Source organism: Phyllobates terribilis, unplaced genomic scaffold, assembly GCF_046119375.1.
Source record: "Phyllobates terribilis strain yellow unplaced genomic scaffold, ASM4611937v1 Scaffold_5315__1_contigs__length_52581, whole genome shotgun sequence".
In the NCBI taxonomy this organism is placed as follows: domain Eukaryota; kingdom Metazoa; phylum Chordata; class Amphibia; order Anura; family Dendrobatidae; genus Phyllobates; species Phyllobates terribilis.
In genome coordinates, this window is record NW_027368062.1 from 1 (window position 1) to 24,959 (window position 24,959).

Below are 24,959 nucleotides of genomic sequence, written 5' to 3' on the forward strand. Positions count from 1 at the left end.
CAGGCCACCTGGGTGAAAACCAGGAATCCTAAGCGCTAGACCATACGGGAGAAGATGTACTGCCAGCTCACTTACAATATGAAAAAAAAGAGGTGTACTGCTTTGCACAAGCAACTTCCGCAGATTATTACATGCATCTTGCCTCGTTAGCGCAGCAGGTAGCGCGTCAGTCTCGTAATCTGAAGGTCGTGAGTTCGATTCTCACATGGGGCACTGGTACCTTGTTTCCGTAACTGATTTTGCCACTATCTTGGCTAGAGAGTCACAGCTCTTTTCCATTCAGTAACAAAACATCACCAATTGATGGAAGGGGAGCTCCAATGACAGACAGGGATAAAGGCTTGTTGAGTCCCTTAACACCCAGGAATTAAAAGTGAGAGATATGAATGGTTTGAGATATGACATCAAATAAGCTTTTGTGCAAATAAATATCCAAAAAATCTGGTGGTCTGCATTTTTGGCAGCAAAGTGCAGTTCCAACCTAAACTGATTCTGTCTGCAAGGCACGTGTCGGCTTTGGAATGTGGACACTAGTCCCAAAAAAAAGTCTCTCCCATAGCAGGAATTGAACCAGTCAACCAGGAATACTAACTAAGTCTTTCTCCACATGGTGTAAGCAGTACAGTAAACAGCAAGACAGGTGTAAAAAAAAAAAAAAAAAAAAAAAGAGTGTTTTGCTTTGAATACAAAACATAAACATTACAAGAGCTAAAACACGCTACATGGTCAAGGTTTTTGGCACGTCAGTTGAATAATTTGAAGATCATGAGTTTTTTGCTCACAAGTGCCATCCTCCTTTTCTCAAGAGATTTTGTCACTAACTCTGAACTTTCCAATTCAGTTCTAAACTGTTTCCGATTAGAAAGAACATGGGAGCCCTAATGACTGACAGGACACATGGCTTGTTGAGTCCCTTGACACTTTTGTGTAAAACTGTGTAGTTGAAAAAGGCTTAAGCTATGAAACAAAAGGAAATCTTTTGCAAAAGTCATAATGCATCGCCAATGTTAAGTATTTTTGTTGCAAAGTGAAAATCTACCAGAAACATTTTTGATTGAAAAACACGCATCAGTCTTTGAATGGTGGCAGTAGCTAAGATAAAGGTGCATTCCCATACCGGGAGTCGAACCCGGGCCACCTGGGTGAGAACCAGGAATCCTAACCGCTAGACCATATGGGAAAAGATGCGCTAACGTCTCAGTGACATTATGAAAAAAATAAGTTTTCTGCTATGCACAATAAACTTCTGCAGATCTGCAGGTGCAACTTGCTTCGTTAGCGCAGTAGGTAGTGCGTCAGTCTCGTAATCTGAAGGTTGTGAGTTTGAGCCTCACACGGGGCACTGTTCCCTCCTTTTCTCGAGAGATTTTGTCACCAACTTAGAACTTTTCCATTCAATTCTACAACGTTTTCCATTAGAAAGGAAATGGGAATCCAAATAACTTACAGGACCCATGAGTTGTTGAGTCTCTTGACACTTTGGTGTAAAAAGGGGTGGTTGAGAATGAGTTGAGCTACGAATCCAAATTGAATCTTGCGTGAAGGGTCAGAATGAAGTGCCAAAACGCGGGCGTTCAGCATTTTTGCCTGAAAAAAACAAATCCTACCTGAAATACGTTTGTTTTAAAAACACACGTCAGTCTTTGAATGTTGGCAACGGTGTAGAAAAGGATGCGTTTCCATACCGGGAGTCGAACCCAGGCCACCTGGGTGAAAACCAGGAATCCTAAGCGCTAGACCATACGGGAGAAGATGTACTGCCAGCTCACTTACAATATGAAAAAAAAGAGGTGTACTGCTTTGCACAAGCAACTTCCGCAGATTATTACATGCATCTTGCCTCGTTAGCGCAGCAGGTAGCGCGTCAGTCTCGTAATCTGAAGGTCGTGAGTTCGATTCTCACATGGGGCACTGGTACCTTGTTTCCGTAACTGATTTTGCCACTATCTTGGCTAGAGAGTCACAGCTCTTTTCCATTCAGTAACAAAACATCACCAATTGATGGAAGGGGAGCTCCAATGACAGACAGGGATAAAGGCTTGTTGAGTCCCTTAACACCCAGGAATTAAAAGTGAGAGATATGAATGGTTTGAGATATGACATCAAATAAGCTTTTGTGCAAATAAATATCCAAAAAATCTGGTGGTCTGCATTTTTGGCAGCAAAGTGCAGTTCCAACCTAAACTGATTCTGTCTGCAAGGCACGTGTCGGCTTTGGAATGTGGACACTAGTCCCAAAAAAAAGTCTCTCCCATAGCAGGAATTGAACCAGTCAACCAGGAATACTAACTAAGTCTTTCTCCACATGGTGTAAGCAGTACAGTAAACAGCAAGACAGGTGTAAAAAAAAAAAAAAAAAAAAAAAGAGTGTTTTGCTTTGAATACAAAACATAAACATTACAAGAGCTAAAACACGCTACATGGTCAAGGTTTTTGGCACGTCAGTTGAATAATTTGAAGATCATGAGTTTTTTGCTCACAAGTGCCATCCTCCTTTTCTCAAGAGATTTTGTCACTAACTCTGAACTTTCCAATTCAGTTCTAAACTGTTTCCGATTAGAAAGAACATGGGAGCCCTAATGACTGACAGGACACATGGCTTGTTGAGTCCCTTGACACTTTTGTGTAAAACTGTGTAGTTGAAAAAGGCTTAAGCTATGAAACAAAAGGAAATCTTTTGCAAAAGTCATAATGCATCGCCAATGTTAAGTATTTTTGTTGCAAAGTGAAAATCTACCAGAAACATTTTTGATTGAAAAACACGCATCAGTCTTTGAATGGTGGCAGTAGCTAAGATAAAGGTGCATTCCCATACCGGGAGTCGAACCCGGGCCACCTGGGTGAGAACCAGGAATCCTAACCGCTAGACCATATGGGAAAAGATGCGCTAACGTCTCAGTGACATTATGAAAAAAATAAGTTTTCTGCTATGCACAATAAACTTCTGCAGATCTGCAGGTGCAACTTGCTTCGTTAGCGCAGTAGGTAGTGCGTCAGTCTCGTAATCTGAAGGTTGTGAGTTTGAGCCTCACACGGGGCACTGTTCCCTCCTTTTCTCGAGAGATTTTGTCACCAACTTAGAACTTTTCCATTCAATTCTACAACGTTTTCCATTAGAAAGGAAATGGGAATCCAAATAACTTACAGGACCCATGAGTTGTTGAGTCTCTTGACACTTTGGTGTAAAAAGGGGTGGTTGAGAATGAGTTGAGCTACGAATCCAAATTGAATCTTGCGTGAAGGGTCAGAATGAAGTGCCAAAACGCGGGCGTTCAGCATTTTTGCCTGAAAAAAACAAATCCTACCTGAAATACGTTTGTTTTAAAAACACACGTCAGTCTTTGAATGTTGGCAACGGTGTAGAAAAGGATGCGTTTCCATACCGGGAGTCGAACCCAGGCCACCTGGGTGAAAACCAGGAATCCTAAGCGCTAGACCATACGGGAGAAGATGTACTGCCAGCTCACTTACAATATGAAAAAAAAGAGGTGTACTGCTTTGCACAAGCAACTTCCGCAGATTATTACATGCATCTTGCCTCGTTAGCGCAGCAGGTAGCGCGTCAGTCTCGTAATCTGAAGGTCGTGAGTTCGATTCTCACATGGGGCACTGGTACCTTGTTTCCGTAACTGATTTTGCCACTATCTTGGCTAGAGAGTCACAGCTCTTTTCCATTCAGTAACAAAACATCACCAATTGATGGAAGGGGAGCTCCAATGACAGACAGGGATAAAGGCTTGTTGAGTCCCTTAACACCCAGGAATTAAAAGTGAGAGATATGAATGGTTTGAGATATGACATCAAATAAGCTTTTGTGCAAATAAATATCCAAAAAATCTGGTGGTCTGCATTTTTGGCAGCAAAGTGCAGTTCCAACCTAAACTGATTCTGTCTGCAAGGCACGTGTCGGCTTTGGAATGTGGACACTAGTCCCAAAAAAAAGTCTCTCCCATAGCAGGAATTGAACCAGTCAACCAGGAATACTAACTAAGTCTTTCTCCACATGGTGTAAGCAGTACAGTAAACAGCAAGACAGGTGTAAAAAAAAAAAAAAAAAAAAAAAGAGTGTTTTGCTTTGAATACAAAACATAAACATTACAAGAGCTAAAACACGCTACATGGTCAAGGTTTTTGGCACGTCAGTTGAATAATTTGAAGATCATGAGTTTTTTGCTCACAAGTGCCATCCTCCTTTTCTCAAGAGATTTTGTCACTAACTCTGAACTTTCCAATTCAGTTCTAAACTGTTTCCGATTAGAAAGAACATGGGAGCCCTAATGACTGACAGGACACATGGCTTGTTGAGTCCCTTGACACTTTTGTGTAAAACTGTGTAGTTGAAAAAGGCTTAAGCTATGAAACAAAAGGAAATCTTTTGCAAAAGTCATAATGCATCGCCAATGTTAAGTATTTTTGTTGCAAAGTGAAAATCTACCAGAAACATTTTTGATTGAAAAACACGCATCAGTCTTTGAATGGTGGCAGTAGCTAAGATAAAGGTGCATTCCCATACCGGGAGTCGAACCCGGGCCACCTGGGTGAGAACCAGGAATCCTAACCGCTAGACCATATGGGAAAAGATGCGCTAACGTCTCAGTGACATTATGAAAAAAATAAGTTTTCTGCTATGCACAATAAACTTCTGCAGATCTGCAGGTGCAACTTGCTTCGTTAGCGCAGTAGGTAGTGCGTCAGTCTCGTAATCTGAAGGTTGTGAGTTTGAGCCTCACACGGGGCACTGTTCCCTCCTTTTCTCGAGAGATTTTGTCACCAACTTAGAACTTTTCCATTCAATTCTACAACGTTTTCCATTAGAAAGGAAATGGGAATCCAAATAACTTACAGGACCCATGAGTTGTTGAGTCTCTTGACACTTTGGTGTAAAAAGGGGTGGTTGAGAATGAGTTGAGCTACGAATCCAAATTGAATCTTGCGTGAAGGGTCAGAATGAAGTGCCAAAACGCGGGCGTTCAGCATTTTTGCCTGAAAAAAACAAATCCTACCTGAAATACGTTTGTTTTAAAAACACACGTCAGTCTTTGAATGTTGGCAACGGTGTAGAAAAGGATGCGTTTCCATACCGGGAGTCGAACCCAGGCCACCTGGGTGAAAACCAGGAATCCTAAGCGCTAGACCATACGGGAGAAGATGTACTGCCAGCTCACTTACAATATGAAAAAAAAGAGGTGTACTGCTTTGCACAAGCAACTTCCGCAGATTATTACATGCATCTTGCCTCGTTAGCGCAGCAGGTAGCGCGTCAGTCTCGTAATCTGAAGGTCGTGAGTTCGATTCTCACATGGGGCACTGGTACCTTGTTTCCGTAACTGATTTTGCCACTATCTTGGCTAGAGAGTCACAGCTCTTTTCCATTCAGTAACAAAACATCACCAATTGATGGAAGGGGAGCTCCAATGACAGACAGGGATAAAGGCTTGTTGAGTCCCTTAACACCCAGGAATTAAAAGTGAGAGATATGAATGGTTTGAGATATGACATCAAATAAGCTTTTGTGCAAATAAATATCCAAAAAATCTGGTGGTCTGCATTTTTGGCAGCAAAGTGCAGTTCCAACCTAAACTGATTCTGTCTGCAAGGCACGTGTCGGCTTTGGAATGTGGACACTAGTCCCAAAAAAAAGTCTCTCCCATAGCAGGAATTGAACCAGTCAACCAGGAATACTAACTAAGTCTTTCTCCACATGGTGTAAGCAGTACAGTAAACAGCAAGACAGGTGTAAAAAAAAAAAAAAAAAAAAAAAGAGTGTTTTGCTTTGAATACAAAACATAAACATTACAAGAGCTAAAACACGCTACATGGTCAAGGTTTTTGGCACGTCAGTTGAATAATTTGAAGATCATGAGTTTTTTGCTCACAAGTGCCATCCTCCTTTTCTCAAGAGATTTTGTCACTAACTCTGAACTTTCCAATTCAGTTCTAAACTGTTTCCGATTAGAAAGAACATGGGAGCCCTAATGACTGACAGGACACATGGCTTGTTGAGTCCCTTGACACTTTTGTGTAAAACTGTGTAGTTGAAAAAGGCTTAAGCTATGAAACAAAAGGAAATCTTTTGCAAAAGTCATAATGCATCGCCAATGTTAAGTATTTTTGTTGCAAAGTGAAAATCTACCAGAAACATTTTTGATTGAAAAACACGCATCAGTCTTTGAATGGTGGCAGTAGCTAAGATAAAGGTGCATTCCCATACCGGGAGTCGAACCCGGGCCACCTGGGTGAGAACCAGGAATCCTAACCGCTAGACCATATGGGAAAAGATGCGCTAACGTCTCAGTGACATTATGAAAAAAATAAGTTTTCTGCTATGCACAATAAACTTCTGCAGATCTGTAGGTGCAACTTGCTTCGTTAGCGCAGTAGGTAGTGCGTCAGTCTCGTAATCTGAAGGTTGTGAGTTTGAGCCTCACACGGGGCACTGTTCCCTCCTTTTCTCGAGAGATTTTGTCACCAACTTAGAACTTTTCCATTCAATTCTACAACGTTTTCCATTAGAAAGGAAATGGGAATCCAAATAACTTACAGGACCCATGAGTTGTTGAGTCTCTTGACACTTTGGTGTAAAAAGGGGTGGTTGAGAATGAGTTGAGCTACGAATCCAAATTGAATCTTGCGTGAAGGGTCAGAATGAAGTGCCAAAACGCGGGCGTTCAGCATTTTTGCCTGAAAAAAACAAATCCTACCTGAAATACGTTTGTTTTAAAAACACACGTCAGTCTTTGAATGTTGGCAACGGTGTAGAAAAGGATGCGTTTCCATACCGGGAGTCGAACCCAGGCCACCTGGGTGAAAACCAGGAATCCTAAGCGCTAGACCATACGGGAGAAGATGTACTGCCAGCTCACTTACAATATGAAAAAAAAGAGGTGTACTGCTTTGCACAAGCAACTTCCGCAGATTATTACATGCATCTTGCCTCGTTAGCGCAGCAGGTAGCGCGTCAGTCTCGTAATCTGAAGGTCGTGAGTTCGATTCTCACATGGGGCACTGGTACCTTGTTTCCGTAACTGATTTTGCCACTATCTTGGCTAGAGAGTCACAGCTCTTTTCCATTCAGTAACAAAACATCACCAATTGATGGAAGGGGAGCTCCAATGACAGACAGGGATAAAGGCTTGTTGAGTCCCTTAACACCCAGGAATTAAAAGTGAGAGATATGAATGGTTTGAGATATGACATCAAATAAGCTTTTGTGCAAATAAATATCCAAAAAATCTGGTGGTCTGCATTTTTGGCAGCAAAGTGCAGTTCCAACCTAAACTGATTCTGTCTGCAAGGCACGTGTCGGCTTTGGAATGTGGACACTAGTCCCAAAAAAAAGTCTCTCCCATAGCAGGAATTGAACCAGTCAACCAGGAATACTAACTAAGTCTTTCTCCACATGGTGTAAGCAGTACAGTAAACAGCAAGACAGGTGTAAAAAAAAAAAAAAAAAAAAAAAGAGTGTTTTGCTTTGAATACAAAACATAAACATTACAAGAGCTAAAACACGCTACATGGTCAAGGTTTTTGGCACGTCAGTTGAATAATTTGAAGATCATGAGTTTTTTGCTCACAAGTGCCATCCTCCTTTTCTCAAGAGATTTTGTCACTAACTCTGAACTTTCCAATTCAGTTCTAAACTGTTTCCGATTAGAAAGAACATGGGAGCCCTAATGACTGACAGGACACATGGCTTGTTGAGTCCCTTGACACTTTTGTGTAAAACTGTGTAGTTGAAAAAGGCTTAAGCTATGAAACAAAAGGAAATCTTTTGCAAAAGTCATAATGCATCGCCAATGTTAAGTATTTTTGTTGCAAAGTGAAAATCTACCAGAAACATTTTTGATTGAAAAACACGCATCAGTCTTTGAATGGTGGCAGTAGCTAAGATAAAGGTGCATTCCCATACCGGGAGTCGAACCCGGGCCACCTGGGTGAGAACCAGGAATCCTAACCGCTAGACCATATGGGAAAAGATGCGCTAACGTCTCAGTGACATTATGAAAAAAATAAGTTTTCTGCTATGCACAATAAACTTCTGCAGATCTGCAGGTGCAACTTGCTTCGTTAGCGCAGTAGGTAGTGCGTCAGTCTCGTAATCTGAAGGTTGTGAGTTTGAGCCTCACACGGGGCACTGTTCCCTCCTTTTCTCGAGAGATTTTGTCACCAACTTAGAACTTTTCCATTCAATTCTACAACGTTTTCCATTAGAAAGGAAATGGGAATCCAAATAACTTACAGGACCCATGAGTTGTTGAGTCTCTTGACACTTTGGTGTAAAAAGGGGTGGTTGAGAATGAGTTGAGCTACGAATCCAAATTGAATCTTGCGTGAAGGGTCAGAATGAAGTGCCAAAACGCGGGCGTTCAGCATTTTTGCCTGAAAAAAACAAATCCTACCTGAAATACGTTTGTTTTAAAAACACACGTCAGTCTTTGAATGTTGGCAACGGTGTAGAAAAGGATGCGTTTCCATACCGGGAGTCGAACCCAGGCCACCTGGGTGAAAACCAGGAATCCTAAGCGCTAGACCATACGGGAGAAGATGTACTGCCAGCTCACTTACAATATGAAAAAAAAGAGGTGTACTGCTTTGCACAAGCAACTTCCGCAGATTATTACATGCATCTTGCCTCGTTAGCGCAGCAGGTAGCGCGTCAGTCTCGTAATCTGAAGGTCGTGAGTTCGATTCTCACATGGGGCACTGGTACCTTGTTTCCGTAACTGATTTTGCCACTATCTTGGCTAGAGAGTCACAGCTCTTTTCCATTCAGTAACAAAACATCACCAATTGATGGAAGGGGAGCTCCAATGACAGACAGGGATAAAGGCTTGTTGAGTCCCTTAACACCCAGGAATTAAAAGTGAGAGATATGAATGGTTTGAGATATGACATCAAATAAGCTTTTGTGCAAATAAATATCCAAAAAATCTGGTGGTCTGCATTTTTGGCAGCAAAGTGCAGTTCCAACCTAAACTGATTCTGTCTGCAAGGCACGTGTCGGCTTTGGAATGTGGACACTAGTCCCAAAAAAAAGTCTCTCCCATAGCAGGAATTGAACCAGTCAACCAGGAATACTAACTAAGTCTTTCTCCACATGGTGTAAGCAGTACAGTAAACAGCAAGACAGGTGTAAAAAAAAAAAAAAAAAAAAAAAGAGTGTTTTGCTTTGAATACAAAACATAAACATTACAAGAGCTAAAACACGCTACATGGTCAAGGTTTTTGGCACGTCAGTTGAATAATTTGAAGATCATGAGTTTTTTGCTCACAAGTGCCATCCTCCTTTTCTCAAGAGATTTTGTCACTAACTCTGAACTTTCCAATTCAGTTCTAAACTGTTTCCGATTAGAAAGAACATGGGAGCCCTAATGACTGACAGGACACATGGCTTGTTGAGTCCCTTGACACTTTTGTGTAAAACTGTGTAGTTGAAAAAGGCTTAAGCTATGAAACAAAAGGAAATCTTTTGCAAAAGTCATAATGCATCGCCAATGTTAAGTATTTTTGTTGCAAAGTGAAAATCTACCAGAAACATTTTTGATTGAAAAACACGCATCAGTCTTTGAATGGTGGCAGTAGCTAAGATAAAGGTGCATTCCCATACCGGGAGTCGAACCCGGGCCACCTGGGTGAGAACCAGGAATCCTAACCGCTAGACCATATGGGAAAAGATGCGCTAACGTCTCAGTGACATTATGAAAAAAATAAGTTTTCTGCTATGCACAATAAACTTCTGCAGATCTGTAGGTGCAACTTGCTTCGTTAGCGCAGTAGGTAGTGCGTCAGTCTCGTAATCTGAAGGTTGTGAGTTTGAGCCTCACACGGGGCACTGTTCCCTCCTTTTCTCGAGAGATTTTGTCACCAACTTAGAACTTTTCCATTCAATTCTACAACGTTTTCCATTAGAAAGGAAATGGGAATCCAAATAACTTACAGGACCCATGAGTTGTTGAGTCTCTTGACACTTTGGTGTAAAAAGGGGTGGTTGAGAATGAGTTGAGCTACGAATCCAAATTGAATCTTGCGTGAAGGGTCAGAATGAAGTGCCAAAACGCGGGCGTTCAGCATTTTTGCCTGAAAAAAACAAATCCTACCTGAAATACGTTTGTTTTAAAAACACACGTCAGTCTTTGAATGTTGGCAACGGTGTAGAAAAGGATGCGTTTCCATACCGGGAGTCGAACCCAGGCCACCTGGGTGAAAACCAGGAATCCTAAGCGCTAGACCATACGGGAGAAGATGTACTGCCAGCTCACTTACAATATGAAAAAAAAGAGGTGTACTGCTTTGCACAAGCAACTTCCGCAGATTATTACATGCATCTTGCCTCGTTAGCGCAGCAGGTAGCGCGTCAGTCTCGTAATCTGAAGGTCGTGAGTTCGATTCTCACATGGGGCACTGGTACCTTGTTTCCGTAACTGATTTTGCCACTATCTTGGCTAGAGAGTCACAGCTCTTTTCCATTCAGTAACAAAACATCACCAATTGATGGAAGGGGAGCTCCAATGACAGACAGGGATAAAGGCTTGTTGAGTCCCTTAACACCCAGGAATTAAAAGTGAGAGATATGAATGGTTTGAGATATGACATCAAATAAGCTTTTGTGCAAATAAATATCCAAAAAATCTGGTGGTCTGCATTTTTGGCAGCAAAGTGCAGTTCCAACCTAAACTGATTCTGTCTGCAAGGCACGTGTCGGCTTTGGAATGTGGACACTAGTCCCAAAAAAAAGTCTCTCCCATAGCAGGAATTGAACCAGTCAACCAGGAATACTAACTAAGTCTTTCTCCACATGGTGTAAGCAGTACAGTAAACAGCAAGACAGGTGTAAAAAAAAAAAAAAAAAAAAAAAGAGTGTTTTGCTTTGAATACAAAACATAAACATTACAAGAGCTAAAACACGCTACATGGTCAAGGTTTTTGGCACGTCAGTTGAATAATTTGAAGATCATGAGTTTTTTGCTCACAAGTGCCATCCTCCTTTTCTCAAGAGATTTTGTCACTAACTCTGAACTTTCCAATTCAGTTCTAAACTGTTTCCGATTAGAAAGAACATGGGAGCCCTAATGACTGACAGGACACATGGCTTGTTGAGTCCCTTGACACTTTTGTGTAAAACTGTGTAGTTGAAAAAGGCTTAAGCTATGAAACAAAAGGAAATCTTTTGCAAAAGTCATAATGCATCGCCAATGTTAAGTATTTTTGTTGCAAAGTGAAAATCTACCAGAAACATTTTTGATTGAAAAACACGCATCAGTCTTTGAATGGTGGCAGTAGCTAAGATAAAGGTGCATTCCCATACCGGGAGTCGAACCCGGGCCACCTGGGTGAGAACCAGGAATCCTAACCGCTAGACCATATGGGAAAAGATGCGCTAACGTCTCAGTGACATTATGAAAAAAATAAGTTTTCTGCTATGCACAATAAACTTCTGCAGATCTGCAGGTGCAACTTGCTTCGTTAGCGCAGTAGGTAGTGCGTCAGTCTCGTAATCTGAAGGTTGTGAGTTTGAGCCTCACACGGGGCACTGTTCCCTCCTTTTCTCGAGAGATTTTGTCACCAACTTAGAACTTTTCCATTCAATTCTACAACGTTTTCCATTAGAAAGGAAATGGGAATCCAAATAACTTACAGGACCCATGAGTTGTTGAGTCTCTTGACACTTTGGTGTAAAAAGGGGTGGTTGAGAATGAGTTGAGCTACGAATCCAAATTGAATCTTGCGTGAAGGGTCAGAATGAAGTGCCAAAACGCGGGCGTTCAGCATTTTTGCCTGAAAAAAACAAATCCTACCTGAAATACGTTTGTTTTAAAAACACACGTCAGTCTTTGAATGTTGGCAACGGTGTAGAAAAGGATGCGTTTCCATACCGGGAGTCGAACCCAGGCCACCTGGGTGAAAACCAGGAATCCTAAGCGCTAGACCATACGGGAGAAGATGTACTGCCAGCTCACTTACAATATGAAAAAAAAGAGGTGTACTGCTTTGCACAAGCAACTTCCGCAGATTATTACATGCATCTTGCCTCGTTAGCGCAGCAGGTAGCGCGTCAGTCTCGTAATCTGAAGGTCGTGAGTTCGATTCTCACATGGGGCACTGGTACCTTGTTTCCGTAACTGATTTTGCCACTATCTTGGCTAGAGAGTCACAGCTCTTTTCCATTCAGTAACAAAACATCACCAATTGATGGAAGGGGAGCTCCAATGACAGACAGGGATAAAGGCTTGTTGAGTCCCTTAACACCCAGGAATTAAAAGTGAGAGATATGAATGGTTTGAGATATGACATCAAATAAGCTTTTGTGCAAATAAATATCCAAAAAATCTGGTGGTCTGCATTTTTGGCAGCAAAGTGCAGTTCCAACCTAAACTGATTCTGTCTGCAAGGCACGTGTCGGCTTTGGAATGTGGACACTAGTCCCAAAAAAAAGTCTCTCCCATAGCAGGAATTGAACCAGTCAACCAGGAATACTAACTAAGTCTTTCTCCACATGGTGTAAGCAGTACAGTAAACAGCAAGACAGGTGTAAAAAAAAAAAAAAAAAAAAAAAGAGTGTTTTGCTTTGAATACAAAACATAAACATTACAAGAGCTAAAACACGCTACATGGTCAAGGTTTTTGGCACGTCAGTTGAATAATTTGAAGATCATGAGTTTTTTGCTCACAAGTGCCATCCTCCTTTTCTCAAGAGATTTTGTCACTAACTCTGAACTTTCCAATTCAGTTCTAAACTGTTTCCGATTAGAAAGAACATGGGAGCCCTAATGACTGACAGGACACATGGCTTGTTGAGTCCCTTGACACTTTTGTGTAAAACTGTGTAGTTGAAAAAGGCTTAAGCTATGAAACAAAAGGAAATCTTTTGCAAAAGTCATAATGCATCGCCAATGTTAAGTATTTTTGTTGCAAAGTGAAAATCTACCAGAAACATTTTTGATTGAAAAACACGCATCAGTCTTTGAATGGTGGCAGTAGCTAAGATAAAGGTGCATTCCCATACCGGGAGTCGAACCCGGGCCACCTGGGTGAGAACCAGGAATCCTAACCGCTAGACCATATGGGAAAAGATGCGCTAACGTCTCAGTGACATTATGAAAAAAATAAGTTTTCTGCTATGCACAATAAACTTCTGCAGATCTGTAGGTGCAACTTGCTTCGTTAGCGCAGTAGGTAGTGCGTCAGTCTCGTAATCTGAAGGTTGTGAGTTTGAGCCTCACACGGGGCACTGTTCCCTCCTTTTCTCGAGAGATTTTGTCACCAACTTAGAACTTTTCCATTCAATTCTACAACGTTTTCCATTAGAAAGGAAATGGGAATCCAAATAACTTACAGGACCCATGAGTTGTTGAGTCTCTTGACACTTTGGTGTAAAAAGGGGTGGTTGAGAATGAGTTGAGCTACGAATCCAAATTGAATCTTGCGTGAAGGGTCAGAATGAAGTGCCAAAACGCGGGCGTTCAGCATTTTTGCCTGAAAAAAACAAATCCTACCTGAAATACGTTTGTTTTAAAAACACACGTCAGTCTTTGAATGTTGGCAACGGTGTAGAAAAGGATGCGTTTCCATACCGGGAGTCGAACCCAGGCCACCTGGGTGAAAACCAGGAATCCTAAGCGCTAGACCATACGGGAGAAGATGTACTGCCAGCTCACTTACAATATGAAAAAAAAGAGGTGTACTGCTTTGCACAAGCAACTTCCGCAGATTATTACATGCATCTTGCCTCGTTAGCGCAGCAGGTAGCGCGTCAGTCTCGTAATCTGAAGGTCGTGAGTTCGATTCTCACATGGGGCACTGGTACCTTGTTTCCGTAACTGATTTTGCCACTATCTTGGCTAGAGAGTCACAGCTCTTTTCCATTCAGTAACAAAACATCACCAATTGATGGAAGGGGAGCTCCAATGACAGACAGGGATAAAGGCTTGTTGAGTCCCTTAACACCCAGGAATTAAAAGTGAGAGATATGAATGGTTTGAGATATGACATCAAATAAGCTTTTGTGCAAATAAATATCCAAAAAATCTGGTGGTCTGCATTTTTGGCAGCAAAGTGCAGTTCCAACCTAAACTGATTCTGTCTGCAAGGCACGTGTCGGCTTTGGAATGTGGACACTAGTCCCAAAAAAAAGTCTCTCCCATAGCAGGAATTGAACCAGTCAACCAGGAATACTAACTAAGTCTTTCTCCACATGGTGTAAGCAGTACAGTAAACAGCAAGACAGGTGTAAAAAAAAAAAAAAAAAAAAAAAGAGTGTTTTGCTTTGAATACAAAACATAAACATTACAAGAGCTAAAACACGCTACATGGTCAAGGTTTTTGGCACGTCAGTTGAATAATTTGAAGATCATGAGTTTTTTGCTCACAAGTGCCATCCTCCTTTTCTCAAGAGATTTTGTCACTAACTCTGAACTTTCCAATTCAGTTCTAAACTGTTTCCGATTAGAAAGAACATGGGAGCCCTAATGACTGACAGGACACATGGCTTGTTGAGTCCCTTGACACTTTTGTGTAAAACTGTGTAGTTGAAAAAGGCTTAAGCTATGAAACAAAAGGAAATCTTTTGCAAAAGTCATAATGCATCGCCAATGTTAAGTATTTTTGTTGCAAAGTGAAAATCTACCAGAAACATTTTTGATTGAAAAACACGCATCAGTCTTTGAATGGTGGCAGTAGCTAAGATAAAGGTGCATTCCCATACCGGGAGTCGAACCCGGGCCACCTGGGTGAGAACCAGGAATCCTAACCGCTAGACCATATGGGAAAAGATGCGCTAACGTCTCAGTGACATTATGAAAAAAATAAGTTTTCTGCTATGCACAATAAACTTCTGCAGATCTGCAGGTGCAACTTGCTTCGTTAGCGCAGTAGGTAGTGCGTCAGTCTCGTAATCTGAAGGTTGTGAGTTTGAGCCTCACACGGGGCACTGTTCCCTCCTTTTCTCGAGAGATTTTGTCACCAACTTAGAACTTTTCCATTCAATTCTACAACGTTTTCCATTAGAAAGGAAATGGGAATCCAAATAACTTACAGGACCCATGAGTTGTTGAGTCTCTTGACACTTTGGTGTAAAAAGGGGTGGTTGAGAATGAGTTGAGCTACGAATCCAAATTGAATCTTGCGTGAAGGGTCAGAATGAAGTGCCAAAACGCGGGCGTTCAGCATTTTTGCCTGAAAAAAACAAATCCTACCTGAAATACGTTTGTTTTAAAAACACACGTCAGTCTTTGAATGTTGGCAACGGTGTAGAAAAGGATGCGTTTCCATACCGGGAGTCGAACCCAGGCCACCTGGGTGAAAACCAGGAATCCTAAGCGCTAGACCATACGGGAGAAGATGTACTGCCAGCTCACTTACAATATGAAAAAAAAGAGGTGTACTGCTTTGCACAAGCAACTTCCGCAGATTATTACATGCATCTTGCCTCGTTAGCGCAGCAGGTAGCGCGTCAGTCTCGTAATCTGAAGGTCGTGAGTTCGATTCTCACATGGGGCACTGGTACCTTGTTTCCGTAACTGATTTTGCCACTATCTTGGCTAGAGAGTCACAGCTCTTTTCCATTCAGTAACAAAACATCACCAATTGATGGAAGGGGAGCTCCAATGACAGACAGGGATAAAGGCTTGTTGAGTCCCTTAACACCCAGGAATTAAAAGTGAGAGATATGAATGGTTTGAGATATGACATCAAATAAGCTTTTGTGCAAATAAATATCCAAAAAATCTGGTGGTCTGCATTTTTGGCAGCAAAGTGCAGTTCCAACCTAAACTGATTCTGTCTGCAAGGCACGTGTCGGCTTTGGAATGTGGACACTAGTCCCAAAAAAAAGTCTCTCCCATAGCAGGAATTGAACCAGTCAACCAGGAATACTAACTAAGTCTTTCTCCACATGGTGTAAGCAGTACAGTAAACAGCAAGACAGGTGTAAAAAAAAAAAAAAAAAAAAAAAGAGTGTTTTGCTTTGAATACAAAACATAAACATTACAAGAGCTAAAACACGCTACATGGTCAAGGTTTTTGGCACGTCAGTTGAATAATTTGAAGATCATGAGTTTTTTGCTCACAAGTGCCATCCTCCTTTTCTCAAGAGATTTTGTCACTAACTCTGAACTTTCCAATTCAGTTCTAAACTGTTTCCGATTAGAAAGAACATGGGAGCCCTAATGACTGACAGGACACATGGCTTGTTGAGTCCCTTGACACTTTTGTGTAAAACTGTGTAGTTGAAAAAGGCTTAAGCTATGAAACAAAAGGAAATCTTTTGCAAAAGTCATAATGCATCGCCAATGTTAAGTATTTTTGTTGCAAAGTGAAAATCTACCAGAAACATTTTTGATTGAAAAACACGCATCAGTCTTTGAATGGTGGCAGTAGCTAAGATAAAGGTGCATTCCCATACCGGGAGTCGAACCCGGGCCACCTGGGTGAGAACCAGGAATCCTAACCGCTAGACCATATGGGAAAAGATGCGCTAACGTCTCAGTGACATTATGAAAAAAATAAGTTTTCTGCTATGCACAATAAACTTCTGCAGATCTGCAGGTGCAACTTGCTTCGTTAGCGCAGTAGGTAGTGCGTCAGTCTCGTAATCTGAAGGTTGTGAGTTTGAGCCTCACACGGGGCACTGTTCCCTCCTTTTCTCGAGAGATTTTGTCACCAACTTAGAACTTTTCCATTCAATTCTACAACGTTTTCCATTAGAAAGGAAATGGGAATCCAAATAACTTACAGGACCCATGAGTTGTTGAGTCTCTTGACACTTTGGTGTAAAAAGGGGTGGTTGAGAATGAGTTGAGCTACGAATCCAAATTGAATCTTGCGTGAAGGGTCAGAATGAAGTGCCAAAACGCGGGCGTTCAGCATTTTTGCCTGAAAAAAACAAATCCTACCTGAAATACGTTTGTTTTAAAAACACACGTCAGTCTTTGAATGTTGGCAACGGTGTAGAAAAGGATGCGTTTCCATACCGGGAGTCGAACCCAGGCCACCTGGGTGAAAACCAGGAATCCTAAGCGCTAGACCATACGGGAGAAGATGTACTGCCAGCTCACTTACAATATGAAAAAAAAGAGGTGTACTGCTTTGCACAAGCAACTTCCGCAGATTATTACATGCATCTTGCCTCGTTAGCGCAGCAGGTAGCGCGTCAGTCTCGTAATCTGAAGGTCGTGAGTTCGATTCTCACATGGGGCACTGGTACCTTGTTTCCGTAACTGATTTTGCCACTATCTTGGCTAGAGAGTCACAGCTCTTTTCCATTCAGTAACAAAACATCACCAATTGATGGAAGGGGAGCTCCAATGACAGACAGGGATAAAGGCTTGTTGAGTCCCTTAACACCCAGGAATTAAAAGTGAGAGATATGAATGGTTTGAGATATGACATCAAATAAGCTTTTGTGCAAATAAATATCCAAAAAATCTGGTGGTCTGCATTTTTGGCAGCAAAGTGCAGTTCCAACCTAAACTGATTCTGTCTGCAAGGCACGTGTCGGCTTTGGAATGTGGACACTAGTCCCAAAAAAAAGTCTCTCCCATAGCAGGAATTGAACCAGTCAACCAGGAATACTAACTAAGTCTTTCTCCACATGGTGTAAGCAGTACAGTAAACAGCAAGACAGGTGTAAAAAAAAAAAAAAAAAAAAAAAGAGTGTTTTGCTTTGAATACAAAACATAAACATTACAAGAGCTAAAACACGCTACATGGTCAAGGTTTTTGGCACGTCAGTTGAATAATTTGAAGATCATGAGTTTTTTGCTCACAAGTGCCATCCTCCTTTTCTCAAGAGATTTTGTCACTAACTCTGAACTTTCCAATTCAGTTCTAAACTGTTTCCGATTAGAAAGAACATGGGAGCCCTAATGACTGACAGGACACATGGCTTGTTGAGTCCCTTGACACTTTTGTGTAAAACTGTGTAGTTGAAAAAGGCTTAAGCTATGAAACAAAAGGAAATCTTTTGCAAAAGTCATAATGCATCGCCAATGTTAAGTATTTTTGTTGCAAAGTGAAAATCTACCAGAAACATTTTTGATTGAAAAACACGCATCAGTCTTTGAATGGTGGCAGTAGCTAAGATAAAGGTGCATTCCCATACCGGGAGTCGAACCCGGGCCACCTGGGTGAGAACCAGGAATCCTAACCGCTAGACCATATGGGAAAAGATGCGCTAACGTCTCAGTGACATTATGAAAAAAATAAGTTTTCTGCTATGCACAATAAACTTCTGCAGATCTGCAGGTGCAACTTGCTTCGTTAGCGCAGTAGGTAGTGCGTCAGTCTCGTAATCTGAAGGTTGTGAGTTTGAGCCTCACACGGGGCACTGTTCCCTCCTTTTCTCGAGAGATTTTGTCACCAACTTAGAACTTTTCCATTCAATTCTACAACGTTTTCCATTAGAAAGGAAATGGGAATCCAAATAACTTACAGGACCCATGAGTTGTTGAGTCTCTTGACACTTTGGTGTAAAAAGGGGTGGTTGAGAATGAGTTGAGCTACGAATCCAAATTGAATCTTGCGTGAAGGGTCAGAATGAAGTGCCAAAACGCGGGCGTTCAGCATTTTTGCCTGAAAAAAACAAATCCTACCTGAAATACGTTTGTTTTAAAAACACACGTCAGTCTTTGAATGTTGGCAACGGTGTAGAAAAGGATGCGTTTCCATACCGGGAGTCGAACCCAGGCCACCTGGGTGAAAACCAGGAATCCTAAGCGCTAGACCATACGGGAGAAGATGTACTGCCAGCTCACTTACAATATGAAAAAAAAGAGGTGTACTGCTTTGCACAAGCAACTTCCGCAGATTATTACATGCATCTTGCCTCGTTAGCGCAGCAGGTAGCGCGTCAGTCTCGTAATCTGAAGGTCGTGAGTTCGATTCTCACATGGGGCACTGGTACCTTGTTTCCGTAACTGATTTTGCCACTATCTTGGCTAGAGAGTCACAGCTCTTTTCCATTCAGTAACAAAACATCACCAATTGATGGAAGGGGAGCTCCAATGACAGACAGGGATAAAGGCTTGTTGAGTCCCTTAACACCCAGGAATTAAAAGTGAGAGATATGAATGGTTTGAGATATGACATCAAATAAGCTTTTGTGCAAATAAATATCCAAAAAATCTGGTGGTCTGCATTTTTGGCAGCAAAGTGCAGTTCCAACCTAAACTGATTCTGTCTGCAAGGCACGTGTCGGCTTTGGAATGTGGACACTAGTCCCAAAAAAAAGTCTCTCCCATAGCAGGAATTGAACCAGTCAACCAGGAATACTAACTAAGTCTTTCTCCACATGGTGTAAGCAGTACAGTAAACAGCAAGACAGGTGTAAAAAAAAAAAAAAAAAAAAAAGAGTGTTTTGCTTTGAATACAAAACATAAACATTACAAGAGCTAAAACACGCTACATGGTCAAGGTTTTTGGCACGTCAGTTGAATAATTTGAAGATCATGAGTTTTTTGCTCACAAGTGCCATCCTCCTTTTCTCAAGAGATTTTGTCACTAACTCTGAACTTTCCAATTCAGTTCTAAACTGTTTCCGATTAGAAAGAACATGGGAGCCCTAATGACTGACAGGACACATGGCTTGTTGAGTCCCTTGACACTTTTGTGTAAAACTGTGTAGTTGAAAAAGGCTTAAGCTATGAAACAAAAGGAAATCTTTTGCAAAAGTCATAATGCATCGCCAATGTTAAGTATTTTTGTTGCAAAGTGAAAATCTACCAGAAACATTTTTGATTGAAAAACACGCATCAGTCTTTGAATGGTGGCAGTAGCTAAGATAAAGGTGCATTCCCATACCGGGAGTCGAACCCGGGCCACCTGGGTGAGAACCAGGAATCCTAACCGCTAGACCATATGGGAAAAGATGCGCTAACGTCTCAGTGACATTATGAAAAAAATAAGTTTTCTGCTATGCACAATAAACTTCTGCAGATCTGTAGGTGCAACTTGCTTCGTTAGCGCAGTAGGTAGTGCGTCAGTCTCGTAATCTGAAGGTTGTGAGTTTGAGCCTCACACGGGGCACTGTTCCCTCCTTTTCTCGAGAGATTTTGTCACCAACTTAGAACTTTTCCATTCAATTCTACAACGTTTTCCATTAGAAAGGAAATGGGAATCCAAATAACTTACAGGACCCATGAGTTGTTGAGTCTCTTGACACTTTGGTGTAAAAAGGGGTGGTTGAGAATGAGTTGAGCTACGAATCCAAATTGAATCTTGCGTGAAGGGTCAGAATGAAGTGCCAAAACGCGGGCGTTCAGCATTTTTGCCTGAAAAAAACAAATCCTACCTGAAATACGTTTGTTTTAAAAACACACGTCAGTCTTTGAATGTTGGCAACGGTGTAGAAAAGGGTGCGTTTCCATACCGGGAGTCGAACCCAGGCCACCTGGGTGAAAACCAGGAATCCTAAGCGCTAGACCATACGGGAGAAGATGTACTGCCAGCTCACTTACAATATGAAAAAAAAGAGGTGTACTGCTTTGCACAAGCAACTTCCGCAGATTATTACATGCATCTTGCCTCGTTAGCGCAGCAGGTAGCGCGTCAGTCTCGTAATCTGAAGGTCGTGAGTTCGATTCTCACATGGGGCACTGGTACCTTGTTTCCGTAACTGATTTTGCCACTATCTTGGCTAGAGAGTCACAGCTCTTTTCCATTCAGTAACAAAACATCACCAATTGATGGAAGGGGAGCTCCAATGACAGACAGGGATAAAGGCTTGTTGAGTCCCTTAACACCCAGGAATTAAAAGTGAGAGATATGAATGGTTTGAGATATGACATCAAATAAGCTTTTGTGCAAATAAATATCCAAAAAATCTGGTGGTCTGCATTTTTGGCAGCAAAGTGCAGTTCCAACCTAAACTGATTCTGTCTGCAAGGCACGTGTCGGCTTTGGAATGTGGACACTAGTCCCAAAAAAAAGTCTCTCCCATAGCAGGAATTGAACCAGTCAACCAGGAATACTAACTAAGTCTTTCTCCACATGGTGTAAGCAGTACAGTAAACAGCAAGACAGGTGTAAAAAAAAAAAAAAAAAAAAAAGAGTGTTTTGCTTTGAATACAAAACATAAACATTACAAGAGCTAAAACACGCTACATGGTCAAGGTTTTTGGCACGTCAGTTGAATAATTTGAAGATCATGAGTTTTTTGCTCACAAGTGCCATCCTCCTTTTCTCAAGAGATTTTGTCACTAACTCTGAACTTTCCAATTCAGTTCTAAACTGTTTCCGATTAGAAAGAACATGGGAGCCCTAATGACTGACAGGACACATGGCTTGTTGAGTCCCTTGACACTTTTGTGTAAAACTGTGTAGTTGAAAAAGGCTTAAGCTATGAAACAAAAGGAAATCTTTTGCAAAAGTCATAATGCATCGCCAATGTTAAGTATTTTTGTTGCAAAGTGAAAATCTACCAGAAACATTTTTGATTGAAAAACACGCATCAGTCTTTGAATGGTGGCAGTAGCTAAGATAAAGGTGCATTCCCATACCGGGAGTCGAACCCGGGCCACCTGGGTGAGAACCAGGAATCCTAACCGCTAGACCATATGGGAAAAGATGCGCTAACGTCTCAGTGACATTATGAAAAAAATAAGTTTTCTGCTATGCACAATAAACTTCTGCAGATCTGCAGGTGCAACTTGCTTCGTTAGCGCAGTAGGTAGTGCGTCAGTCTCGTAATCTGAAGGTTGTGAGTTTGAGCCTCACACGGGGCACTGTTCCCTCCTTTTCTCGAGAGATTTTGTCACCAACTTAGAACTTTTCCATTCAATTCTACAACGTTTTCCATTAGAAAGGAAATGGGAATCCAAATAACTTACAGGACCCATGAGTTGTTGAGTCTCTTGACACTTTGGTGTAAAAAGGGGTGGTTGAGAATGAGTTGAGCTACGAATCCAAATTGAATCTTGCGTGAAGGGTCAGAATGAAGTGCCAAAACGCGGGCGTTCAGCATTTTTGCCTGAAAAAAACAAATCCTACCTGAAATACGTTTGTTTTAAAAACACACGTCAGTCTTTGAATGTTGGCAACGGTGTAGAAAAGGATGCGTTTCCATACCGGGAGTCGAACCCAGGCCACCTGGGTGAAAACCAGGAATCCTAAGCGCTAGACCATACGGGAGAAGATGTACTGCCAGCTCACTTACAATATGAAAAAAAAGAGGTGTACTGCTTTGCACAAGCAACTTCCGCAGATTATTACATGCATCTTGCCTCGTTAGCGCAGCAGGTAGCGCGTCAGTCTCGTAATCTGAAGGTCGTGAGTTCGATTCTCACATGGGGCACTGGTACCTTGTTTCCGTAACTGATTTTGCCACTATCTTGGCTAGAGAGTCACAGCTCTTTTCCATTCAGTAACAAAACATCACCAATTGATGGAAGGGGAGCTCCAATGACAGACAGGGATAAAGGCTTGTTGAGTCCCTTAACACCCAGGAATTAAAAGTGAGAGATATGAATGGTTTGAGATATGACATCAAATAAGCTTTTGTGCAAATAAATATCCAAAAAATCTGGTGGTCTGCATTTTTGGCAGCAAAGTGCAGTTCCAACCTAAACTGATTCTGTCTGCAAGGCACGTGTCGGCTTTGGAATGTGGACACTAGTCCCAAAAAAAAGTCTCTCCCATAGCAGGAATTGAACCAGTCAACCAGGAATACTAACTAAGTCTTTCTCCACATGGTGTAAGCAGTACAGTAAACAGCAAGACAGGTGTAAAAAAAAAAAAAAAAAAAAAAAGAGTGTTTTGCTTTGAATACAAAACATAAACATTACAAGAGCTAAAACACGCTACATGGTCAAGGTTTTTGGCACGTCAGTTGAATAATTTGAAGATCATGAGTTTTTTGCTCACAAGTGCCATCCTCCTTTTCTCAAGAGATTTTGTCACTAACTCTGAACTTTCCAATTCAGTTCTAAACTGTTTCCGATTAGAAAGAACATGGGAGCCCTAATGACTGACAGGACACATGGCTTGTTGAGTCCCTTGACACTTTTGTGTAAAACTGTGTAGTTGAAAAAGGCTTAAGCTATGAAACAAAAGGAAATCTTTTGCAAAAGTCATAATGCATCGCCAATGTTAAGTATTTTTGTTGCAAAGTGAAAATCTACCAGAAACATTTTTGATTGAAAAACACGCATCAGTCTTTGAATGGTGGCAGTAGCTAAGATAAAGGTGCATTCCCATACCGGGAGTCGAACCCGGGCCACCTGGGTGAGAACCAGGAATCCTAACCGCTAGACCATATGGGAAAAGATGCGCTAACGTCTCAGTGACATTATGAAAAAAATAAGTTTTCTGCTATGCACAATAAACTTCTGCAGATCTGTAGGTGCAACTTGCTTCGTTAGCGCAGTAGGTAGTGCGTCAGTCTCGTAATCTGAAGGTTGTGAGTTTGAGCCTCACACGGGGCACTGTTCCCTCCTTTTCTCGAGAGATTTTGTCACCAACTTAGAACTTTTCCATTCAATTCTACAACGTTTTCCATTAGAAAGGAAATGGGAATCCAAATAACTTACAGGACCCATGAGTTGTTGAGTCTCTTGACACTTTGGTGTAAAAAGGGGTGGTTGAGAATGAGTTGAGCTACGAATCCAAATTGAATCTTGCGTGAAGGGTCAGAATGAAGTGCCAAAACGCGGGCGTTCAGCATTTTTGCCTGAAAAAAACAAATCCTACCTGAAATACGTTTGTTTTAAAAACACACGTCAGTCTTTGAATGTTGGCAACGGTGTAGAAAAGGATGCGTTTCCATACCGGGAGTCGAACCCAGGCCACCTGGGTGAAAACCAGGAATCCTAAGCGCTAGACCATACGGGAGAAGATGTACTGCCAGCTCACTTACAATATGAAAAAAAAGAGGTGTACTGCTTTGCACAAGCAACTTCCGCAGATTATTACATGCATCTTGCCTCGTTAGCGCAGCAGGTAGCGCGTCAGTCTCGTAATCTGAAGGTCGTGAGTTCGATTCTCACATGGGGCACTGGTACCTTGTTTCCGTAACTGATTTTGCCACTATCTTGGCTAGAGAGTCACAGCTCTTTTCCATTCAGTAACAAAACATCACCAATTGATGGAAGGGGAGCTCCAATGACAGACAGGGATAAAGGCTTGTTGAGTCCCTTAACACCCAGGAATTAAAAGTGAGAGATATGAATGGTTTGAGATATGACATCAAATAAGCTTTTGTGCAAATAAATATCCAAAAAATCTGGTGGTCTGCATTTTTGGCAGCAAAGTGCAGTTCCAACCTAAACTGATTCTGTCTGCAAGGCACGTGTCGGCTTTGGAATGTGGACACTAGTCCCAAAAAAAAGTCTCTCCCATAGCAGGAATTGAACCAGTCAACCAGGAATACTAACTAAGTCTTTCTCCACATGGTGTAAGCAGTACAGTAAACAGCAAGACAGGTGTAAAAAAAAAAAAAAAAAAAAAAAGAGTGTTTTGCTTTGAATACAAAACATAAACATTACAAGAGCTAAAACACGCTACATGGTCAAGGTTTTTGGCACGTCAGTTGAATAATTTGAAGATCATGAGTTTTTTGCTCACAAGTGCCATCCTCCTTTTCTCAAGAGATTTTGTCACTAACTCTGAACTTTCCAATTCAGTTCTAAACTGTTTCCGATTAGAAAGAACATGGGAGCCCTAATGACTGACAGGACACATGGCTTGTTGAGTCCCTTGACACTTTTGTGTAAAACTGTGTAGTTGAAAAAGGCTTAAGCTATGAAACAAAAGGAAATCTTTTGCAAAAGTCATAATGCATCGCCAATGTTAAGTATTTTTGTTGCAAAGTGAAAATCTACCAGAAACATTTTTGATTGAAAAACACGCATCAGTCTTTGAATGGTGGCAGTAGCTAAGATAAAGGTGCATTCCCATACCGGGAGTCGAACCCGGGCCACCTGGGTGAGAACCAGGAATCCTAACCGCTAGACCATATGGGAAAAGATGCG

At 41.6% G+C, this 24,959-nt stretch overlaps 30 non-coding genes across 30 annotated transcripts; 15 read left to right on the forward strand and 15 right to left on the reverse strand.

Annotated features, from left to right (window-relative positions):
• The first annotated feature begins 140 nt into the window (after positions 1-140).
• Positions 141-213, forward strand: TRNAT-CGU (transfer RNA threonine (anticodon CGU)). The gene has a single exon. It is a non-coding gene; the product is annotated as a tRNA-Thr (tRNA).
• An 895-nt stretch (positions 214-1,108) lies between these two features.
• On the reverse strand, positions 1,109-1,180 carry TRNAE-CUC (transfer RNA glutamic acid (anticodon CUC)). The gene has a single exon. It is a non-coding gene; the product is annotated as a tRNA-Glu (tRNA).
• A 658-nt stretch (positions 1,181-1,838) lies between these two features.
• Positions 1,839-1,911, forward strand: TRNAT-CGU (transfer RNA threonine (anticodon CGU)). Its single transcript has one exon. It is a non-coding gene; the product is annotated as a tRNA-Thr (tRNA).
• Positions 1,912-2,806: 895 nt separating this feature from the next.
• TRNAE-CUC (transfer RNA glutamic acid (anticodon CUC)) lies at positions 2,807-2,878 on the reverse strand. The gene has a single exon. It is a non-coding gene; the product is annotated as a tRNA-Glu (tRNA).
• Positions 2,879-3,536: 658 nt separating this feature from the next.
• TRNAT-CGU (transfer RNA threonine (anticodon CGU)) lies at positions 3,537-3,609 on the forward strand. Its single transcript has one exon. It is a non-coding gene; the product is annotated as a tRNA-Thr (tRNA).
• An 895-nt stretch (positions 3,610-4,504) lies between these two features.
• On the reverse strand, positions 4,505-4,576 carry TRNAE-CUC (transfer RNA glutamic acid (anticodon CUC)). Its single transcript has one exon. It is a non-coding gene; the product is annotated as a tRNA-Glu (tRNA).
• A 658-nt stretch (positions 4,577-5,234) lies between these two features.
• Positions 5,235-5,307, forward strand: TRNAT-CGU (transfer RNA threonine (anticodon CGU)). The gene has a single exon. It is a non-coding gene; the product is annotated as a tRNA-Thr (tRNA).
• Positions 5,308-6,202: 895 nt separating this feature from the next.
• Positions 6,203-6,274, reverse strand: TRNAE-CUC (transfer RNA glutamic acid (anticodon CUC)). Its single transcript has one exon. It is a non-coding gene; the product is annotated as a tRNA-Glu (tRNA).
• A 658-nt stretch (positions 6,275-6,932) lies between these two features.
• Positions 6,933-7,005, forward strand: TRNAT-CGU (transfer RNA threonine (anticodon CGU)). Its single transcript has one exon. It is a non-coding gene; the product is annotated as a tRNA-Thr (tRNA).
• Positions 7,006-7,900: 895 nt separating this feature from the next.
• On the reverse strand, positions 7,901-7,972 carry TRNAE-CUC (transfer RNA glutamic acid (anticodon CUC)). The gene has a single exon. It is a non-coding gene; the product is annotated as a tRNA-Glu (tRNA).
• Positions 7,973-8,630: 658 nt separating this feature from the next.
• TRNAT-CGU (transfer RNA threonine (anticodon CGU)) lies at positions 8,631-8,703 on the forward strand. The gene has a single exon. It is a non-coding gene; the product is annotated as a tRNA-Thr (tRNA).
• Positions 8,704-9,598: 895 nt separating this feature from the next.
• On the reverse strand, positions 9,599-9,670 carry TRNAE-CUC (transfer RNA glutamic acid (anticodon CUC)). The gene has a single exon. It is a non-coding gene; the product is annotated as a tRNA-Glu (tRNA).
• A 658-nt stretch (positions 9,671-10,328) lies between these two features.
• Positions 10,329-10,401, forward strand: TRNAT-CGU (transfer RNA threonine (anticodon CGU)). Its single transcript has one exon. It is a non-coding gene; the product is annotated as a tRNA-Thr (tRNA).
• An 895-nt stretch (positions 10,402-11,296) lies between these two features.
• On the reverse strand, positions 11,297-11,368 carry TRNAE-CUC (transfer RNA glutamic acid (anticodon CUC)). The gene has a single exon. It is a non-coding gene; the product is annotated as a tRNA-Glu (tRNA).
• A 658-nt stretch (positions 11,369-12,026) lies between these two features.
• TRNAT-CGU (transfer RNA threonine (anticodon CGU)) lies at positions 12,027-12,099 on the forward strand. Its single transcript has one exon. It is a non-coding gene; the product is annotated as a tRNA-Thr (tRNA).
• Positions 12,100-12,994: 895 nt separating this feature from the next.
• Positions 12,995-13,066, reverse strand: TRNAE-CUC (transfer RNA glutamic acid (anticodon CUC)). Its single transcript has one exon. It is a non-coding gene; the product is annotated as a tRNA-Glu (tRNA).
• A 658-nt stretch (positions 13,067-13,724) lies between these two features.
• Positions 13,725-13,797, forward strand: TRNAT-CGU (transfer RNA threonine (anticodon CGU)). The gene has a single exon. It is a non-coding gene; the product is annotated as a tRNA-Thr (tRNA).
• An 895-nt stretch (positions 13,798-14,692) lies between these two features.
• On the reverse strand, positions 14,693-14,764 carry TRNAE-CUC (transfer RNA glutamic acid (anticodon CUC)). The gene has a single exon. It is a non-coding gene; the product is annotated as a tRNA-Glu (tRNA).
• A 658-nt stretch (positions 14,765-15,422) lies between these two features.
• Positions 15,423-15,495, forward strand: TRNAT-CGU (transfer RNA threonine (anticodon CGU)). Its single transcript has one exon. It is a non-coding gene; the product is annotated as a tRNA-Thr (tRNA).
• Positions 15,496-16,390: 895 nt separating this feature from the next.
• Positions 16,391-16,462, reverse strand: TRNAE-CUC (transfer RNA glutamic acid (anticodon CUC)). Its single transcript has one exon. It is a non-coding gene; the product is annotated as a tRNA-Glu (tRNA).
• A 658-nt stretch (positions 16,463-17,120) lies between these two features.
• TRNAT-CGU (transfer RNA threonine (anticodon CGU)) lies at positions 17,121-17,193 on the forward strand. The gene has a single exon. It is a non-coding gene; the product is annotated as a tRNA-Thr (tRNA).
• An 895-nt stretch (positions 17,194-18,088) lies between these two features.
• TRNAE-CUC (transfer RNA glutamic acid (anticodon CUC)) lies at positions 18,089-18,160 on the reverse strand. The gene has a single exon. It is a non-coding gene; the product is annotated as a tRNA-Glu (tRNA).
• Positions 18,161-18,818: 658 nt separating this feature from the next.
• On the forward strand, positions 18,819-18,891 carry TRNAT-CGU (transfer RNA threonine (anticodon CGU)). The gene has a single exon. It is a non-coding gene; the product is annotated as a tRNA-Thr (tRNA).
• Positions 18,892-19,785: 894 nt separating this feature from the next.
• TRNAE-CUC (transfer RNA glutamic acid (anticodon CUC)) lies at positions 19,786-19,857 on the reverse strand. Its single transcript has one exon. It is a non-coding gene; the product is annotated as a tRNA-Glu (tRNA).
• Positions 19,858-20,515: 658 nt separating this feature from the next.
• Positions 20,516-20,588, forward strand: TRNAT-CGU (transfer RNA threonine (anticodon CGU)). Its single transcript has one exon. It is a non-coding gene; the product is annotated as a tRNA-Thr (tRNA).
• An 894-nt stretch (positions 20,589-21,482) lies between these two features.
• TRNAE-CUC (transfer RNA glutamic acid (anticodon CUC)) lies at positions 21,483-21,554 on the reverse strand. The gene has a single exon. It is a non-coding gene; the product is annotated as a tRNA-Glu (tRNA).
• Positions 21,555-22,212: 658 nt separating this feature from the next.
• TRNAT-CGU (transfer RNA threonine (anticodon CGU)) lies at positions 22,213-22,285 on the forward strand. The gene has a single exon. It is a non-coding gene; the product is annotated as a tRNA-Thr (tRNA).
• Positions 22,286-23,180: 895 nt separating this feature from the next.
• TRNAE-CUC (transfer RNA glutamic acid (anticodon CUC)) lies at positions 23,181-23,252 on the reverse strand. The gene has a single exon. It is a non-coding gene; the product is annotated as a tRNA-Glu (tRNA).
• Positions 23,253-23,910: 658 nt separating this feature from the next.
• Positions 23,911-23,983, forward strand: TRNAT-CGU (transfer RNA threonine (anticodon CGU)). Its single transcript has one exon. It is a non-coding gene; the product is annotated as a tRNA-Thr (tRNA).
• An 895-nt stretch (positions 23,984-24,878) lies between these two features.
• Positions 24,879-24,950, reverse strand: TRNAE-CUC (transfer RNA glutamic acid (anticodon CUC)). Its single transcript has one exon. It is a non-coding gene; the product is annotated as a tRNA-Glu (tRNA).
• Between the last annotated feature and the right edge of the window lie 9 nt (positions 24,951-24,959).